The sequence below is a fragment of the Symsagittifera roscoffensis genome, chromosome 1 (assembly GCF_963678635.1).
Source record: "Symsagittifera roscoffensis chromosome 1, txSymRosc1.1, whole genome shotgun sequence".
In the NCBI taxonomy this organism is placed as follows: domain Eukaryota; kingdom Metazoa; phylum Xenacoelomorpha; order Acoela; family Convolutidae; genus Symsagittifera; species Symsagittifera roscoffensis.
In genome coordinates, this window is record NC_087062.1 from 76,750,170 (window position 1) to 76,770,150 (window position 19,981).

Here is a 19,981-nt window from a genome sequence, read left to right on the forward strand (position 1 = left end):
TGCACACATATTAGGAAAAACACTAGAAAATTCGTACACAAGTAAAAAAAATGATGATTTTTGCATCTTGTCAAGAAAAATCAAACACTTTATGCACCTTGTAGACAAAACTGAAATTTTTTCCGCAATTTATTGAAAGAAGTGAATCACTTCTCACATCTTGTCAAAAAAATTGAAACACTTTTTGCAACTTGTTTAAAAAATTTGAAACGTTTTTTGCAGCACCTTGAAAATCAGAAGAAACATTTTATCTTGTTTGCGAATTCCTTAGCAACGGTGAATGTTTTCCTAAGCATATGAGAGAAAATAGATGGATTATAAAAAATTTTGTATCTTTGTATTGAAAAAATGACATGATCACTATTTAAAAATCCATTACTATCAATAAAACAGTCAAATAATTTTAACAAATCATGTTCATTTTTTGAGTTTTGTTTTTACGAACTCTTTCAAGAAAAACTGAACCAATAATTTGTGTGGAAGCTAGTTTCTGGTAAGAACATAAAAGGTGATGTTTAATTTTTTGCGTAACAGTCTTTTCTTCGCAACATTTGGCTTTTTTCTGATCCTTTTTGTTTCAAATTGAGATGAACAGTACAGTCAAGTTGATTGAAAACTTCGCCAGTAGATAAAATAACATTCGAATAAAATCTGTATTTGTACAGAGTGTAAATACAATTGATAATTTGGTATGTGAAATGAAAATTACCCAATCGTTTTGACTTGATCAAAAGAATTGATCAAAAGATAAACCAATCAGAAGTATGTGGACCTTTAAGTTTTCCAAAGAACAGTAAGAATTGTGGGTAGAGACACAAAAATTATTGGTTGCTCTATAGTCATCGTAAAAATCAATGGAAACGGAAATAAATAAAGATTTTTGACATGAATCTGATTAAAAGCTGAAAAAAAGGAAGAGCTTGACGCATAGCAGCAGCCATCCCGAACAATGTTTTTGCAGAGAATTGTGGATATAAATAGGAACACTAACATCTACACAATTCCATATTTGGAAACTTCACTCAAATTTCCAATTATAATTCTATTTCTTTTTCTGGTTAATTGAATGACTCATATAGCTGACTTCCATTACAATTAATCTCAAAATCATTTTTCCGATCCGATACCAAAAAAAAACAGAATTTATAGAAAATCGTAGAAAAGAAAATCAATTGAAAAAAATCAATCTTCACAACATAAAGAGAAAAATATGATGAATTACTCAATAGACTTTCCAAAAATCTTGTATCATTATTGACGAATGCAATGGAGAAATTAACTTACAGAAATTGAAAGAAAATCTAAAAAGTTTTGAGACTATAAAGCTAGATTTCAGCCAAATACGAAAAGAAAATATTCAATTTTTTGTACCCGTTTTATTTTGGTCCCGGATATTAATTTGAACGAATGGACCAAAAATTTCCTTTAGGAGGTCTAATTGGATACGGAAATTTCTGTATGAATTTTTTTTTTGCAAACCCAAAATTTTTAGACTACATGCAATTCTGCATAACTCTGCAGGATCTGTGAAATCTACTACAAAAAAGACTTGGGTATTGTTATGTTGCACCTAGTCTCCCTAGTTCATGCTTTCTTGGTCATGTGACTGGAATAATTTTCTGTTTATATGTTAAAATAACTGCTTCATCATTATATGCATTGTTCGATTGCTGATCATTTTAATCAAAAAAACCCAGAGAAAACGGTTAACGGATCGAGTTTGTTTGCTTTTGGATATTGAAAATATTGAAAACAAAATAGTGAAAGTGTTAGGAGTTTGCAGAGATGGACAAACTGTAGGATATTCTTTTCTGCCTCCCAAAAACTTTAAACTAACATCCCAATCTTCTTGGTGTACAAAGCATCTTCATGGAATCAGTTGGAACAGCGGTTACAAAAAATATGCTGAACATGCACAATATTGAAAAACCTAGAAGCAGCAGAAACGGAATTTTTTGCAAAAGGTTACGAGAAATGACAGCTTTTTTCAGAATTTTTGGAACAAAAAAGTTTATTAATTTGGATGACTACGCTGGCTCAAAATTTCAGTTTTTGATTTTCAAAGATGAAGAATATTTTGTACCCATTTTGACATGCAGAAACTTTTCACTGTACAGAAAGAAAATCATTTCCATACAGTACATGGACTCAATCTTTTTTAACAAACTGTATATCATAATAAGCTTAAGGTACTACCTTTTTTAAACTTTAAATGAATGTCATTGTCAACTTTATCTTTCTAGAGTTAAGATGGTAGCTCAATGTTACAAGCCCGTATGTTTTAGAATTTTTTTTTGATAAAAAAAATCCTGGAAATTGTTTGGACGTACATTTAATATATCTGTTTTAGTTTTTCTGTGCCAAATTTTTGTTATAGTTATGATGCTAATATGTGCAGTTGTTCAAATTTTGTTATCCACAACATGTTCACAATGATACTTTGGGTAGCTATCTTATCAAGTACAGTCGCTTGTATTCTACCTTCCCCAAAGCTATGAATAATTAAATAACTATCAAAAAAAGATTGTTTTAATTTCCATAGTTGGTCCAAGTGGATCTGGAAAATCTCATCTCATTTTTGATTGGTTGAAAATTGGTACTTTTCAACCAGCATTTGACAAAAATTTTTTATTTTAATCAACATTATTAACCTCTTTTTAGTCAAATGCAAAGAAAAAACCTGAAATATATCCAAGTTGTAGATGTTGAATTGATCGAAAGCCATCCCAATAACTGATTTCTGTATCTCCTTATAATCAATGATTCTTGAGAAGAAATATCAAACTCTAAACAGTTCATAAAAATTGCCACTGCTGAAAGACACAGTGGTCTAAACACAATTTACGTCAAACACAATTTGTTTCATCAGAACAAGTTGGGAAGATATGTAAAATTACACAATACAAACATAGTCTTGTGCAAGTTACCGAGAGATGTTTTACAAATCATTACATTAAGTCACCATCTGTTCCTTATGCTTATATACTTTTTGATTTAACTTATTAACAGTTGATTCACTTATGTATTGCTCTAATAAAGGCTGAACTCCAACAAAACTTGGTTTACCACTTGGAAAGGAGACAAAGTTTCTGGACGATGAGCACACCTCTCTTTTCTCCCAATATTTCAAAAGTTTTCCCTAAGACTTCAAAAACAATTCATTCTCAATTGTCCAAAAAATTGCATTCAGTTTCTGAGCGAGTGTTTACTAAACCTAATAAGAGGAGAGCTTTGAAATCTTCGGAAAGAAGACGTAGTAAAATATTGATTAGAAAAATCAGAGTTAACACAAAAAAGAACTCCTCTACACAAAAGAAGAATTATTTTAAGTTGAACTAAAGGGTTACAACTGATATCTATCATCATCCCTTCTGTCCTTAAACAATTTACATAGTATGGACTACTTTGTTTTAATTTCGTACTCAGTTTATTGATCACAAAGTACACTTCCAAGAAAAATTTGAACAAAAACAAGAAAAGAGGAGATTGTACCAAAAAATTTTGATTCTAATTACACTGCTGTAATTGCGAGGTTGAAAACAAAAACAATAAGCACCTTATTGGTTTAATTTTGAAATCTCCTAGAGTCGAATTTAGAACAAAATCAGACAGGAGTTATAATGAAAAGAAAAGATCCACATTATCCTCAGTGTTCTTACGACATTATTAGAATAGATTCCCTAATGATTTATACTGATATTATAGAATATAATCTAGTAGGTGATACAAAAACTATTTTACTTTGTTGTATTCCTTTCATTTCAGGAGAAAAAAATGAAGACATAATATCAAGTAAATGACAGTACATGTAGGATCAATCCTTCGCAATTCTAGAATTTAAAAAAAAAATAATAAAAACTCTTTCCACAGCATAAAAATAGAACCAAGGGATACTACAGGTGAAAGAATTCCTTTTGTGTCCATAGGAATTACACGAGTTGTTCACTTGTTTCGCAAGATTTTGGATAATCATTTTTGATTTATGCTTCATACTAAATGGTTGCTCAGTTCAGCTAATTTTTTTAATTTTGTGGACATGCAAGACGACGTGGAAGAGGTTTTGGTGCTCTTGCACAAACTCTTGCGAAAACTGCAGTTCCCTTTATTAAGAACTTTATAGTCGCAGCTGCAAAAAGAATCGGAGCAGATTTTTCTAAAATTTTTCTCCAGAGATTGGAGAAGTTGTCAGTGGACGAAAAAAAATCAAAACATTTACAAAGAATATTGGAAAAAAAAACAATTCGAAAACAGTTGGGAGGTGGAAAAATAAAACCAAGCGTAGAACTAGAAGAACCATTTCTCGAAAAAATAGTTCGAAAATCAGTCGTTCTCGCAACGACATTTTGGACAAAAAAAATAAGTATAAATCAAAGTATTCATTTTCGGTACAGAGCTTTTACAAATTCTTCTTTGGAGATTTTTTGATAAAGTCCCATTTTTGGAAACGTTTATTCATCTTACAAACAAGAAGTGTATCCCAGTACTTCTCTAGATGAAAGCAGTATTGAGTTTGAGCTTGAGACTGACTGTAATCATTATTTGAACATGCTAGATATCAACAACAGTTTGAAGCTTCAATTATTGAAAGGAAGATTGATTGATGTTTTTAAAAAAGGGAAAGCAGAACATAAAGCTAAATAGAGGATGATTCAGATGAGGAACCACAACCTACTTAACTTATGTAAACAATCTACTAAATTCTCTGTTTTCCAATGGTGAAGTTTATTTTAACAATACAATGGCTTACAACGCCATTGGATTATATCCTCATAAAGCTCAAACATTGAACGAATTCAATTCGTCGGCAGTGAATAATAAAGAAAAACTTGCTTATCACGGATTTAGTTTTGAAGCTTAAACGGAATCATTTGATATGTATTCGTTCACTGATGGAGCAACTTTTTCAGAATCAGGGATAACATTTTCAATTTATGGCAGGCTTGCCATTGATTTGCTTACTTGTGAAAAAATTATTACTATCAAAAACCAAAGTTCGAACTAATTATTTCGAGATAGACCTATTTCTAGATGCTGTCTGATGAATCAAAACTTAAACTGAAAAATGTTTATTGTTAGCTGTTTACTAGAAACATTTATGTAGCTGAACCTAATCATCAATACTTGCAATGGAATATGGAAAAGGAACCTGCTCATAACAATAACATGGAAATTATAGCAAGAACTTTTATCAGTTCATCTTGTCAAAACCAGTTTATTCAGGAAAATGTTTTCAATAATGCCCAATCAGAAAAACAGCGGTCGCAATGAATGCAAATTTGGCTGTTTCGGGATCTTTTTAAGAAAATCTTTTCAACTATCAACAATTTCATTTTCGAGAGCTTAGAATTATTCGGGACTGAAGAGCAATTATTTCATAAGATACAACTTCACCTTTTCAGCCCTATATTACAACAATGAAAGCGATGCAGTTCAAAGAAGATTTTCCACCTCTTCCTATGGAAGATTTTCAAAATCACTATATTCTAGTTTTCCGCTTGACTTCACTTTAGGATGCAGCTGAACAGTTGCATCATCCATAACTTAGTGGAGAAAGCTTGAGATCGGAAATGCGTTTCCAATTTCCCTAGGAGCAGGTAACAGAAGTGATAGTCTTGGGAGAAAGACTATCAAACAATCAATTTGGTAAATTTGGAAAATTTATGGAAAGATTTTTTTTTTGAATTTCAAGGTTCATATAAAAATATTGTACTTTTTTGAGACTTTTCATCGTTATTGTCTCTGTACTATCTTTTTTTTCAGAGCTAAAAGTCCAGAAAAAATAGAGAATGAATTCTGTTCAATTGAAAACCCCAGACATTTCTTCAACCTAGACTGTAAAACAGTGTTCAGTAACCTTTGTCCAGTTCATAAAACTTGTGTATGGGACTTTGTTGATTCAATTCCTATATGAGTGTAAGTCAATAACCTTTCTTTCTTTATCCTAAAATACATTGTCAAACTATCAATTTCTTTGTTTTTAGATGTAAATTAGCCTACAATTGCAAAGATGGATAATTTTTCTTTTCTGAAAATTATCAAAAGAATTCTTCAGCTCAGGTTCAAGTACATGGGATCATACCCTTCTGATACAGTACCTCAATTAGCAAAATATTCTTTTGCAATTAATAACTCAGCCTCATGCAAGGATAGAGGCAAACACTGGATCATGATTGTTCAACTGGATAAAAGTAACTCTTTTGCTGATTCTTTGGGTAAAAAGAGATCAACCTACTCCTTTCTAACAAAAAAATATTGGCGAATGGTTCCTCGAAAGTCAAAAACACTGATAATTTGTGTGAATTTCACGCAATTTTTTTAGCATTCCTTCTTTTTATTTTCTTCCAGAAGAGTTTGAAGAAAATTCATGATGTGATTGTTTTGAATTTCATTAAAAAGTTTTATGTAAATATGCATTTTTGATTTGTAAGTATGAATTTACTATACAATGCAGTGATTTGTTTAGTTACTTATATAATTTTTAGTGAATTGTTTAGTTACCCCTTAATTTAATTTGCAAAAAGCATCTTTGCAACTAAACTTATGGTGAAATACGCAGAGAATGATGATAGAACATGGATGTTGAAGTCCCACAATTGAAAAAATTAACGATAGAATAGATATATTTGCGAAAATTGTAACCAACTTCTTGTAAATTGTATAATCTTCCAAAAAAATTTACGCCGAGAATGATAGAAAAAATTATCAAACAAAATTATCAGACACAAAAAATTTGTGACACTATATCTTTCTCAGTGTAAACTTTTACCGGGGCAGAGCAATTGACAAGTTTGGATAACTTACAATCAGGACAAGAAATAATCCCTGCATGACAACTTTTGCAGTGTTTCTACAGTCCCACACTGTACTTTCTCGTTTCTATTCAGCGACGGCATCTAAACACGGAAGAATTATTAACTCTTAAGGTCAAGGAATTAGTACTGGGTACATATCAAAATGGGAGAATTAAAATGTCCTAAATAATTGATAGATTATTTATACTGACTTTGAAGGGTTGAAAATTTTTGAAAAGACTTTCAAATAGTAATACAAAGTAAAGAGCGAGTGGTTGTAACGTAAAAAAAATCAGATTAAAAGAAATTTTAATTACTGTTGCTTAGGGAAAATCAACCAATCAAAATTGAGTTATGTTTCAGTATCACTGTTCGCTCACAAGATTGATAAGGTTTGGAATCAAATTTCCATAGATTTGCTTTGAAATCTTCATCAACTTTTAGTTATTCTCTCAAACTTACATAAAAAACATTGACCATCTATTCAAAAATCAGCAATTTTTCCTTGACTACGTAAGAAAAGTTCAACGAACTTGGAATTTTTTTTTTGGAATTGCTAATTGATATAACTTTCTTTCTTTTGTCTTAAATGGGCAATATTTCTTATTTTCACAGCAAACAACCCTTGGTCACTTTTTAATGCCATCGTTTTTGTGTATATGTTTACATAATTGGAATATTTAAGTCCTTAAAAGGGTTCTCTGATTGGATACGAGAACTAGAACAAAATTGAACTTTTTTGTGATTGGAAACGATAATGTGTAAAATGGAACTTTGTTTTCCTAAAATGGAACTTTGTTTTCGATTACCTAAAATTACCTTAAATGGACTTTTGTTTTCGATTGGACATGACTTTTATACAAGAATTCCAAAAAAAAACTGAAATCTGATTGGTCGCGACTACAATACAAATGAGGAAAATCACTTCTGATTGGTTAAGCCCAAACATTCGAGTTGTAGGTACCCCTCACTCCTAAGTAAAAAACTTTTTATTTTCAACTAAACCACCCTCAACTACCTCCTCTCTCGGCTTTAAATACCCTAATTTCAACTTACCTTCTGTTAGCTACTCCCTCTCAGCTATAAATCATTTTTGTTTTTACTTTGTATTTTTTACTCAACTTATCGCTCAAATTGATTATCTCAGTGCAAACAGCGACCTCATGTACTCTGTGGAGTTTTCGCCTGCTCTAGCACAGTTTTAAGTGCGAGAAACAGTCTCGAGAGTTTTTCTGGCATGAATGAATATCCCAATCCAAGTCTGGAACATGGTGGAAGTGGTGCCATCAGATTTCAACGAACATCATATGATCTAAGTACCCATCACAGAGAAACAAATTCGAACAATGCAAATGATGGAGGAAGTTTCTGAGCATGTGAAAATGAACTACCCCGAGATTTCTGACATAAGATTTGTGGCTCAACCAGTCGAAGACTTCCTCTTTCTTTGGGAGGAAGCACGATCAGCCGAAAACCCCATCACAACAGATGAAGATGAGGGTTTCTCAGAAACAATGACGCCTCAAAACACCCCTCCACACCAACCACCAGCGATGAAACCTCGTTCAGCTCTGCGTTCTGTAGAGAATCTCCAGAACTCTTCTGCTGCTCATTAGCTCTTTGATTAAATACTGTTGTAAGTAATTGTTGTTTGGTATTAACTTCGTTCTTTGTAATTAAATGATTTCTTCAATTTCATTTTAATTATGAGAATAGATGAGACGTTCAGGTTAATCGTTGAAAAACTATTAGAACTTAATTCAGTGCTCCAAACTCGCACACATGTTAAAAAACTTGATTAATTTTGCACACATATTAGGAAAAACACTAGAAAATTTGTACACAAGTAAAAAAAAAATGAATGTTTTCGCTTCTTGTCAAAAAAATCAAACACTTTTTGCACTTTATAGGCCCACAAAAATATGAATTAAACGAAAATTGTGTATCGGTAGATAAGATTTTACCGTAAATTGCCATTAATTTACCTGAGGATCAATCTTTGTTTATAATTCAAAGTGCTGATTTGTGTCAGATTTTTAATTGTGATTAAAAACAAAATCAACAGGAGATATAATGAAAAGAAAAGGTCCACAATATCTTCAGTGTTCTTACGACATTATAAGAATAGATTCCCTAATGAATTATATTGATATTATAGAATATATTATACTAGGTGATCCAAAATTTCCTTCACTTTGTTGTATTCTTTTCATTTCAGGAGAAAAAAATGAAGACATAATATCAAGTACATAACAGTACATGAAGGATCAATCCTTTTAAATTCGTGAATTTAAAAAATCTATTAAAAACTCTTTCCACAGCATAAAAATAGAACTAAGGGACACTACAGGTGAAAGAATTCCTTTTAAGCAATTCCCTTGATTAAAAACTATATAGTCGCAGCTGCAAGCAAAAAGAATTGGAGCAGATTTTTCTCAAATTGCTGCTACAGAGATTGGAGAAGTTGTCAGTGGACGAAAAAAAACTCAAAACATTTGCAAAAGATATTGGAAAAAAAACAATTCGAAAACAGTTGGGAGGTGGAAAAATCAAATCCAAGCGTAGAACTAGAAGAACCATTTCTAGAAAGTTTAGTTTAAAAACCAGTCATTCTCGCAAAGACATTTTGGACAAAATAAAGTGAGTGTAAATCAAAGTACGGAGCTTTCATTTTCGGTACGGAGCTTTTACAAATTCTTCTTTCGAGATTTTTGATAAAGTCCCAGATTTGAAAACAATTATTCATCTTACACACAAGAAGTGTATCCCAGTACTTCTCTAGATGAAAACAGTATTGAGTTTGAGCTTGAGACTGACTGTAATCGTTATTTGAATATGCTAGATATCAACATCAGTTTGAAGCTTCAATTATTGAAAGGAAGAATGATTGATGTTTTTAAAAAAAGAGAAAGCAGAACATAAAGCTAAATCAGAGGATGATTCAGATGAGGAACTACAACCTACTTAACTTATGTAAACAATCTACTACATTCTCTATTTTCCAATGGTGAAGTTTATTATAACAATACAATGGCCTACAGCGCCATTGGATTATATCCTCATGAATCCCCATGAAGCTCAAAAACCAAAGTTCGAGCTAATCATTTCGAGCTAGACTATTTTTAGATGCTGTCTGATAAATCAAATGTTAGTCTGAAAAATGTTTAATAATAGCTGTTTACTAGAAAAATTTTTGTAGCTGAACCTAATTGTCAATACTTGCAATGGAATCTGGAAAGGGAACCTGCTCATTACAGTTACATGGAAACCATCCAAAGAATTTTTATCATTCCATCTCGTCAAAACTAGTTTATTCAGGAAAATGATTTCAATAATGCCCCAATCAGAAAAACAGCTGTTGCAATGAATGCAAATTCAGCTGTTACGGGATTTTTTCAAAAAAAAACTTTCAATTGTCAACAATTTCAATTGAGAGAGCTTAGAATTATTCGGGGCGGAAGAGCAATTGTTTCAGATACAACTTCTCCTTGTCGTTACTTTATTACAACAAAGAAAGCAATGCAGTTCAAAGAAAATTTCCAGCTCTTCCTATGGAAGATTTTCAAAATCACTATATTCTAGTTTTCGACTTGACTTTATTTCAGGATGCAGCTGAACAGTTGCATCATCCATAACTTAGTGGAGAAATCTTGAGATAAGAAATGTTTTTCCAATTTCCATTGGAGCAAGTAACAGAAGTCATAGTCTTGGGAGAAAGACTATCAAACAATCAAGTTGGTAAATTCGGAATATTTATGGAAAGATTTTTTTTTTTTTTTTTGAATTTCAAGGTTCATATAAAAATATTGTACTTTTTGAGACTTTTCATCGTTATTGTCTCTGTACTATCTTTTTTTTCAGAGCTAAAAGTCCAGAAAAAATAGAGAAGGAATTCTGTTCAATTGAAAATCCGAGACATTTCTTCAACCTAGACTGTAAAACAAGGTTCAATAATCTTTGTCCAGTTCATAAGACTTGTGTATGGGACTTTGTTGATTCAATTCCTAAATGCGTGTAAGTCAATAATCTTTATTTTACTATCCTAAAATACATTATCAAACTATCAATTTCTTTGTTTTAGATGTAAATCAGCCTACAATTGTAAAGATGGATAATTTTTCTTTTCTGCAAATTATTGAAAGAATTCTTGAGCTCAGTTTCAAGTACATGGGATCATACCCTTCTGATACAGCACCTCAATTAGCAAAACATTCTTTTGCAATGATTAACTTAGCCTGAAGCAAGGATAGAGGCAAACACGGGATCATGATTGCTCGACTGGATAAAAGTTACCACTTTGCTGATTCTTTGGGTAGAAAGAGATCAACTTAGTCATTTCTAAAAAAAGAATTGATGAATGGTTCCTTGAAAGCTAAAAAAAAGATAATTTGTGTTAACTTCACGCAATTTATTTAGCAATTCTTCTTTTTATTTTCTGCCAGAAGAGTTTGAAGAATATTCATGATGTGAATTTTTTGACTTTCATTAAAATTTTTAGTAAATATGCATTTTTTATTTATAAGTGTGAGTTAACTATACAATGTAGTGAATTGTTTAGTTTACTTATGTAATTCAGCTATTTAAATTCCTTAATTTAATTTACAAAAAGCATCTTAGCAACTAAATTTTTGGTGAAATACGCAGAGAATGATGATGGAACATGGATGTTGAAGTGCCCCAATTGGAAGAATTAACGAGAGAATAGATAAATTTATGAAAGTTGTAACCAACTTCTAGTAAATTGTATAATCTTCCTAAAAGTTTACGACGAGAAAGATAGAAAAATTATCAAAGAAAAGTATCGAACACAAAAAAATTATGTGAAACTATATATTTCTCAGTGTAAACTTTTACCGGGCCAGAGCAATTGACAAAGTTGGATGATAGTTTTTCGAAAATTTCAGAAATTAAATTTTTTTTTTTGAAAGACTAAAGACAAAGTGATAAAGAGAATTGAAATTAATCATAGCAAGAAATATGGCAGAATAAATAAATAAATATTTTGAAGTAAAAATGAGAACTGGATAAAAACATCTGATTGGTCGAGACGTAAAAAAATTTTCTGTGATATAATAATTTAGGATCCCATACCCTAAATTGAAACTTATTTTTGTTGGAACTTACCATCTGAAACGTACCATACAAAAAAAAAATTTCAAGATTGAAATTTAAAAAAGTTTCAAAAATTGTCTGAAACCTACTTTCTGAAACTTACCATCAAAAAATAATTTTTTTTTTCGGTATTTCAAGATAAAAAAGTTTTTTTTTTCAGGATAAAAATGTATTTGCAAGAAAAACTTCAAAAGTTTTGAAAAAAAAATCACTGAAACTAACTATCTGAAACTTACCATACCAAAAATTTGTAAGAAAAAGTAGCCCTTGTACACCACAAATTGTACGAGTTGGCTAAGAAACGCAAATATTGGCAAAGTCGAGTTCCAAAAAATTTGGGCGCGGAAAAACTTTTGTGAAACTTGCCATCACACTGAAACCTTACCATCTTAATACATTAGGAAACCTATTCCCTATCTTAATACATAGGAAATCTATTCCTTATCTTAATACATAGGTTGAAGAACCGGAAGCTCTATCCCCTATCTTAATACATGGGTTCACCGCCCACCATCCTTACTTCTTCTTACTGTTCTATTACTGAGAGGTACCTTCAGTTCAAAGATACCTTCAACTCAAACGTGGGCTTCATCGTCAGAATAGACTTGCCGTATATGGATGGTAGTCGTGTCCAATCAGCATTCAGCTACCTCGTAGAGAATTTTTGATAAAAAGTCGTAAGCAATCAGAAACAAAGTTCCATTTGAGGCATTTCTCACAATTTTCACAATATCTCATGAAAAGGTTATATATCTTAGGTTGTTGTATCCACTTTAGAAAAATCAACATTCAAGGAATCAATTCTTCCAAATGTGTAAAACTATACAAAAGGAAAAGTGCAAAAATAATTGCCAAGATGTTGTTTGCTGTAAAAAAATAAACAAAATTGCCGATATATATCACAAAAAAACCTTACTGAAAGTAGCATTTTTCCATGTTTTCTGATCAAGCGAATTGAATTTTTTATACGTAGGCAATGAGAAAATATTGATTTTGAAAAGTAGTAAAAAATTCTTTGAATTTGCAGTAAATTTGAGAAAGTAGTTTGGAATTGAACCTTTTTTTGAAAGCAAAACCTAGCTTTGCTATGGAAATCCTATTTCAAACATAATTGGGCAAGATTTTGAATTTTGACAGTTTTTAAAGAATTGAAGGAACAAGAACAAACAATTTTTGATAAACTTCTGTTTTTCTAAAATAAATGAAGTTTCTCTTCTTGTCAGGTGTAACTCAACAGTAAATTTAAAGCTCTGATACTCAATACCCGATTCAAAAGGAAACTTTTTGATTGAATAAGTTTCCCTAAAGGCCTTTACTTAGTCGGAGAAGTCTGTTTTGGAAAACATTATTCTCCAAAATTTTTTTTAAAAACGTAAGAATCTACATGTATTTCATCAATAAGGAAATCACAAGCAATTTATTGTAGATTAGCTCGAGGAAATTCAAAAGATTTTTAATTGACAGTTTTCAGAAAGCGATAATATTTCATCCAAACTTATGTCTAAAAATAGCTAGAGTTCTGATTGGTTGAAATGTTTTATGGTACATTCTAGGTTTTTTTGTGTGAAATTTTTGTTGGCGATGACATCATTACACTAAAACTAAGTTTGCGTGGGCGGTGACATCACTTCTAAAGGAAGAATGACATCATTACCACAAAAAGATGATTGTGTATTGTAGGCGATGACGTCATTTTTAATAGAAATACGCTTATTTCCTTGGGTTAAATCATTAACTTTGTTTGCCAAGCAATAACAGTCAAATGAAACTTGCTTTAAAACTTATATTCCATTATTTTGCGAAAAGAAATTATTAAGTTTTTCATGTTTTCGATTGGTACTTTAAATGAATATATTTGGAAGTTTCCCAAAATCCTAGTTTTTTGTTTCCTAACTTTTTGATAAAGACTGCCCATTACCGCAACGAAAAAGTTAATGTGGAGGCTTTGAAAATATGTACTTTCGCTAAAACGCAGCTCAAAATGGAAAAAATTGTCAAGGGAAATCTTTCTTGTCCTGATTGTAAGTATTTCACTTACATTCAGCAAGAATTGAATTATCAATTGGCCTTGAAGCATAACCCATCATTCCAAGCAATGGACGGCTTGTCTTCCTGGTGATCAAGAGTTCCCAAGTTACTACTATCTCCAACAACATCGGAGAAAAAAACATGGAGCAAAACAACGCGAAGCAAGCGAGACTGTGGCACACTTGCCCAAATTTGTGGAGAAAGATGGAGGGAAAAGTGAAAAATTGAAGAAACAATTTAGTGCTTGCCAATATTTTCTAGTGGATACGGAGATGGAAAAAGGGGAAACATAAGGTACTTATTTTCCAAATGTCAAGATAGATACTAAAATGATCAAAGGCAAACTTGAAAAAGTGTTCAATAAGGCCGATTCTGCCACTAAAATCAACATTGCTCTGGGATTTATTTTTCTAATTATTGAGAGTGGTGAATATCGATGTTTCTACGCTCATGAAAGCAACTCTTTGTTTGAAAAACCTCAATTACTGTGTACTAAAGCAAACCCTATAACAACTCAAATGAAAGTAGAGAAATTTGATATTGTAGAGCAATATACCCAAGACCGTCAAAACACAAGATTCAGATTCAAGCTGATTACGAACGTTACAATTTTTGTTGCTTAGCCCAAAAACATCCCAATGGGATGTGCGGGCTCTGTCTTATCTGAGCCTCTACTAAGACATACGCAAGTCTACTGTCTCTTATCTAACAAAGACAGCGAATCATACAAATATCATTTATGTTTTTGCCGCGCATTAGCCATGAGCATGAACGGACGCAATGATCTCGACTCTCAATTTTCTAGATAATTTGCACCTAAGTTTGTATCAAAAACTGGTCATGATCTTAAAAAATTTTGTCGAGTTGAAACTTACCTGTTGTCAGGAAAATTGTTCAAAGAAACATCTGTATTTATATTTTTACGACTTTTATATTCAAGAAAGAGAATATGTACGAGAACTAGCTCAACGAAGTATTGAAAAAATAACTCAACGAAGTACTAAAATTCATCAATCATATCATTCTTACACATGACTTAATAGCTTCTTCAAGTGCTTCCGGTGTCATAGTTGTGACAATTTTTTCAGTAAACCCCACAATTTTAACAAACATTATTTGAGACTCAAGGATCATGTTGCATGTGTCTACCCAAAGAACGTGTATGAACTTCAAAAACTTTGTTTCAAAAGCTAGAAGGATTCAATCTTCCAGTTTCTGAAGATAACAAAACTTTATCAGCGCAGCGTTTTCCAATTTTGTGTGCCTAGAGAAAAAAAAACAAAAGAGACACAAACTACAACTTGGATGTGGAAACAAGTTTTAGTCTCTATATCACCAAATTTGATTGATGAACCCATCTTTTTATACAACAAGGAGCCACATAACTTGATTTTTGAGTTTGTTAGCAACCTCAATTTTTTGGCTGGGCAAAGTAAGCTAGAGATAAATTCCAAGATATTGAAGTAGCAGTCAATGAACGGATGAAAAAGATATTCAAACAACTGAACGAAAGCGGTAAGAATTATTTGAGTAACAAAATTGAGTAATAAAAAAAAATTTTGTGTTGAAGACTCGGAAGAAGTATATAAGTCAACCCAGTTTTGAAGAATTCAGAAAAATCAGCTGATTGATTTGAAACAATATCCGGAGAGACATGTATATACTTGACCAGTTCTTGGTTTTAATAGTGGTAGATATGCTTGAATTTCATAAAATCTTACCTTATCCCTTTTATGATTCGCGATAAAGAACAAGAAACATCAGTCATCAAAAAAACGAACTAGTTTTTATCTTTCAAGTTTGGAGTGTACAATATCTCGACATAATGAAAATTCTGGTTGGAGCAACAACTCTCGACTCCTTTCTCAAAGCCTATAAGGCTAGCGAAACGAAAAGATTCTTCCCGTATGACTGGTTTGATAACCCAGACAAATTCGATTTTCCCGAATTGCTACGGTATGAAGGCTTTTTCAGTAAACTTAGAACAACAACCCTCAAGACAAAAACTTAAGGCACTATCAAAAGTTGATGAACACCAAGCACTGGAAAAGCATCAAATCACGGTACCCCCATCTGATTTAGATCATAACAATAATTTACAAGAGACTTGGAAGAATAACGGACTGACTGTGTTCAAAGATTTTTGCCGTTGTACAACAAAAAAGATTTTGTTCCAACTCTGGAAGCAATAAGAAAAATGATTCAGTTTTGTCATAACAAGGAGATAGGTATGTTGAAACTTGCATGCACTCTGGCAAACAAATAACTGCACAATTATACAAATTTCAAAATAAGTCCAATTTGCGAAATTAATAAAGTTTTGTGTAAAAAAACACAAGAATATATGACCGAAAAGGTGTAGTTGATTAGATATTTATCAGAAACTTATCAAATACTTGTAATACGATCGCTCGAATTGATGCCAGCCCGCTTTACTCATACTCAATATGTCCAGTTATGCCTACAGGCTGTGCACCAAATTGGAGTTGGACACCGACATGCTGAAGTTTAAAGCTAGACATAACCAATCTCGCAACTTTGAGAATATGGTCATATCATTCTACAATGAAGAAAGAGCAGAATGCAAAATTGAGAGCTTTTTTACATCTGGAAAACAGAAAAAAGTTGAAGTTTTAGACGTGGATGTGATTGTGATCACTGTAAAACAGTATTCGAAGCAATGGGATGTTATTATCACTTCTGATCCTGTTAAGAAGCTCAAACATCCTTAACAGATCAGGATATTGAGCGAGGTAATGAGAAGAGAGAGAATGGCAAAATTGAAGAAAAGTAGGAGTGTGAGTGGTGGGAAAAACTTAAAATCAATGACAAGATTAAAAAATATGTCAGAACCCAGTTTCCCAGCAACAAACCACTTTCTACAGGCTCTCTTTTAGCAAAAAATATTGGACGGAACTCTTTTTCGCTAGGTTCAAAGCGTTTTAATTGTTCCAGATGAACTAAAATCTAATTTGCCAACTTTCTCTCAATTTTTAAAAACAGCAAAGTTGGAAGAACCAATAATATGAAACACTATGCAACCGAAAACTAAATGTTACAACATCCTTAGTGAATGCTGCTATCTAGCGTTAAGCCAGAAAATGGAACAGTGTTAACTCTTCTGTTCAATATTTATTTGGAACTTGTCTTGCAGTTCACCAAAATGTACAGTTTTGCTCTAGAATATTTTTCGTACAGAGTACTAGAATATTTTTCGTAAAATTGTTCAATCAGTGGTTGATGCTAGAAGAGAAGAAGTTGAAAACTCTCTTTCAAAAAAAATAGCGGAAAACAAAAAACTTTTGGGTAATTCGTCCGATAGATATCAGATCATGGATAGATCCAGGCATGCAATCAAGAAATATCTGGACGATGAAAAATCGCATAAGGCATTAAATGAACAATTTTCTTAAAGACTGAACATATTTCATAAAGAGTTTCATGTGGTTGAATTGCTGAAATCAGCCATTCACCACAGAGAACCCATAACTGTTGGTTTTTCATACTTCAGTATGCGAAGCTGAGAATGTTGGAGCTGTACTACAACTTCTTTGACAAGTTCTTTGATGAAAATCATTTTGAGGAGTTGAAGATGAACACAGACTCACTCACTTAGCTCTTGCTGAAGAACATTCAATTGAGTGTATCCAACCAGATAGGGAGCTGCTTCTGCCAAAATGAGGCAAAGTGATTGCAGAGAGTCTTTTAAGGCAGATGCAAAAACTAATTTCTTTCCGCGAACGTGTATCCGCACTAGCCGAAAGAAACAGAATAAGCGGGAGCCGGGACTTGTCAAAGAGAAGATAGGACGTACAGAAATGCTAAGTTGGTGTAGCATGATAAATGCTGCTATGACAACAAGTCAGATAAACTCAATTTCACTAGTAAATGTTTCAACAAACGACTTCTAGAAGATTCTGGAGACTGACTCATGTCAAAGTACAAGAGAACACTCGATGAAGCATTCAACCTACCATCTACTAAAAGAGGATTCAGAAATTCAAATCATATGTTGGCTACATTACATAAGAGCAAACAAAGAAAGGACTTATTTATTTTTAACCAAAGAGACAAGTTCACGATGATGGATTTCATATAAAACAATTGAGTTTATAAGAACTAATGCAATGTGATGTGTTTTTAAGGTATGTCATGTATTAGATTTTTGTACGATGTAGCACTTTGTTGGTTCTTTTTATAAAGTTCAAACACGGCGCAGTCATTTATATACTTTTTTTTCGTAATATAGTTTTTTTCTCAAAAAACTTAATTTTTTTGCGAAGTTTCAAAAGGTGTTAGCATAAATTCAGGTAAATAAAGCGGTGCTTTGATAAGTAAAATCATTTAACAAAAAAGCTAGTAGGTCGAACTATATCAAATTTTATCGGGTTTTGGAGTTTTTGTTTTAAACATTTTGATTTTTTTTATACAAAATCTAAGCTTTTGCTGAAAACATCTTAGTATTGAGTTACAAGGAACCAAAAACCTAGTCTATTTACTACATTGTACAGTTCAGGCGTAATTAACCATTGACAGTTTTCATGAACCAAAAACATAACCTAATACCTTCATTGACTTAGCATTGACCTACCATGAAACAAAAACATAATCTAATACCTTCATTGTACAGTTCACGCGTAATTAACCATTGACATTTACCAATTAGATAATGCGCACCCAATTTTCTTCCAAAAACCGAGATATACACACAAAAACAAAAACAAACACCACAAACACCCTTTTCCTATCATTCTTTTAACAGTACGCAAACCATGAAACCTTACCAATTCTGTTCCTATCTTAATACATTTCTAACTCTATAACCAATGTTAATACATAGCCTGCAGACCTTTCCCTGTCCTAAAACAGGGGGGTCTGCAGGACCCGCTCCCCCACTTCAGCTACAACATCTACTACTGATGTGGTTATTTCCGAATACAGATGAAAGCTAAGTAAATTTTCGTTTGGCTTTTTTTCTAAAAACTCTAACACGATAGCCCCCCTGTTTTAACCAGACCAAAAGTTCAAAAGTCGACTGGCTAGGTAGACAAGGTGAAAAACGATTCGAATTAAGGTGACTGACATCAGCTAGCCCTCAGCAGGGTTTTTCTAATCCTCCGTCGCTGTGTAATTTCTGGGCCAATGTAATATAGAGGTTTTTAAAGAGCGTCTGGGTGGAACTGTTTATGACAGGAGAACAAAATAATCAGCAAAAGATCCATACAACATAATCCTCCGCTCCGCGCTTAAGCCCGAGGTAGAGTCCTCACTGTCTTGTTTTGTACTAGCCGAAAGGTTTGGACCCTCTGGCTATTTCATTTTAGCTTTTTGAGCTAGTTAAGATCGGAAGTTCCAGGGGCCGGAGCATTAGATTCATTTTCATGATCCCGTTTCTCCCAAAGCTCTGGGACAAAAAAAACTAAGCAGAAAACGCAAACCTAATCAAAAATAGCTTATAACTGAGAAAGTCGACTGGCTAGGTAGACAAGGTGAAAAACGATTCGAACTAAGGTGAGTGACATCAGCTAGCCCACAGCAGGGTTTTTTTAATCCTCCGTGGCTGTGTAATTTCTGGGCCAATGTAATATAGAGGTTTTTAAAGAGCGCCTGGGTGGAACTGTTTATGACAGGAGAACAAATTAATCAGCAAAAGATCCATACAACATAATCCTCCGCTCCGCGCTTAAGCCCGACATAGAGTCCTCACTATCTTGTTTTGTACTAGCCGAAAGGTTCGGACCCTCTGGCTATTTCATTTTAGCTTTTTGAGCTAGTTGAGATCGGAAGTTCCAGGGGCCGGAGCGTTAGATTCGATTTCATGATCCCGTTTCTCCCAAAGCTTTGGGACAAAATAAAAAAACTAAGCAGAAAACGTAAACTTAATCACAATTAGCTTATAACTGAGAAAGAGCCAAAACCTATTTATTGTAAACCGAAAAAAAAAACAGTAATAAATTTTAAAACAAAACATTAAATGACAGTTTATATAATGTTTCAAGACAAAATGCGACTTTCCAATTGTTTTCCGATTGATTTTTATAAGTTTTGAT

The 19,981-nt window shown here is 32.6% G+C and overlaps 1 protein-coding gene across 1 annotated transcript in view; it reads left to right on the plus strand.

Moving 5' to 3' along the window:
- Positions 1–19,981, plus strand: part of LOC134849377 (kelch domain-containing protein 1-like) — a 381,010-nt gene that overhangs the window by 98,676 nt on the left and 262,353 nt on the right. The window lies entirely within an intron of this gene.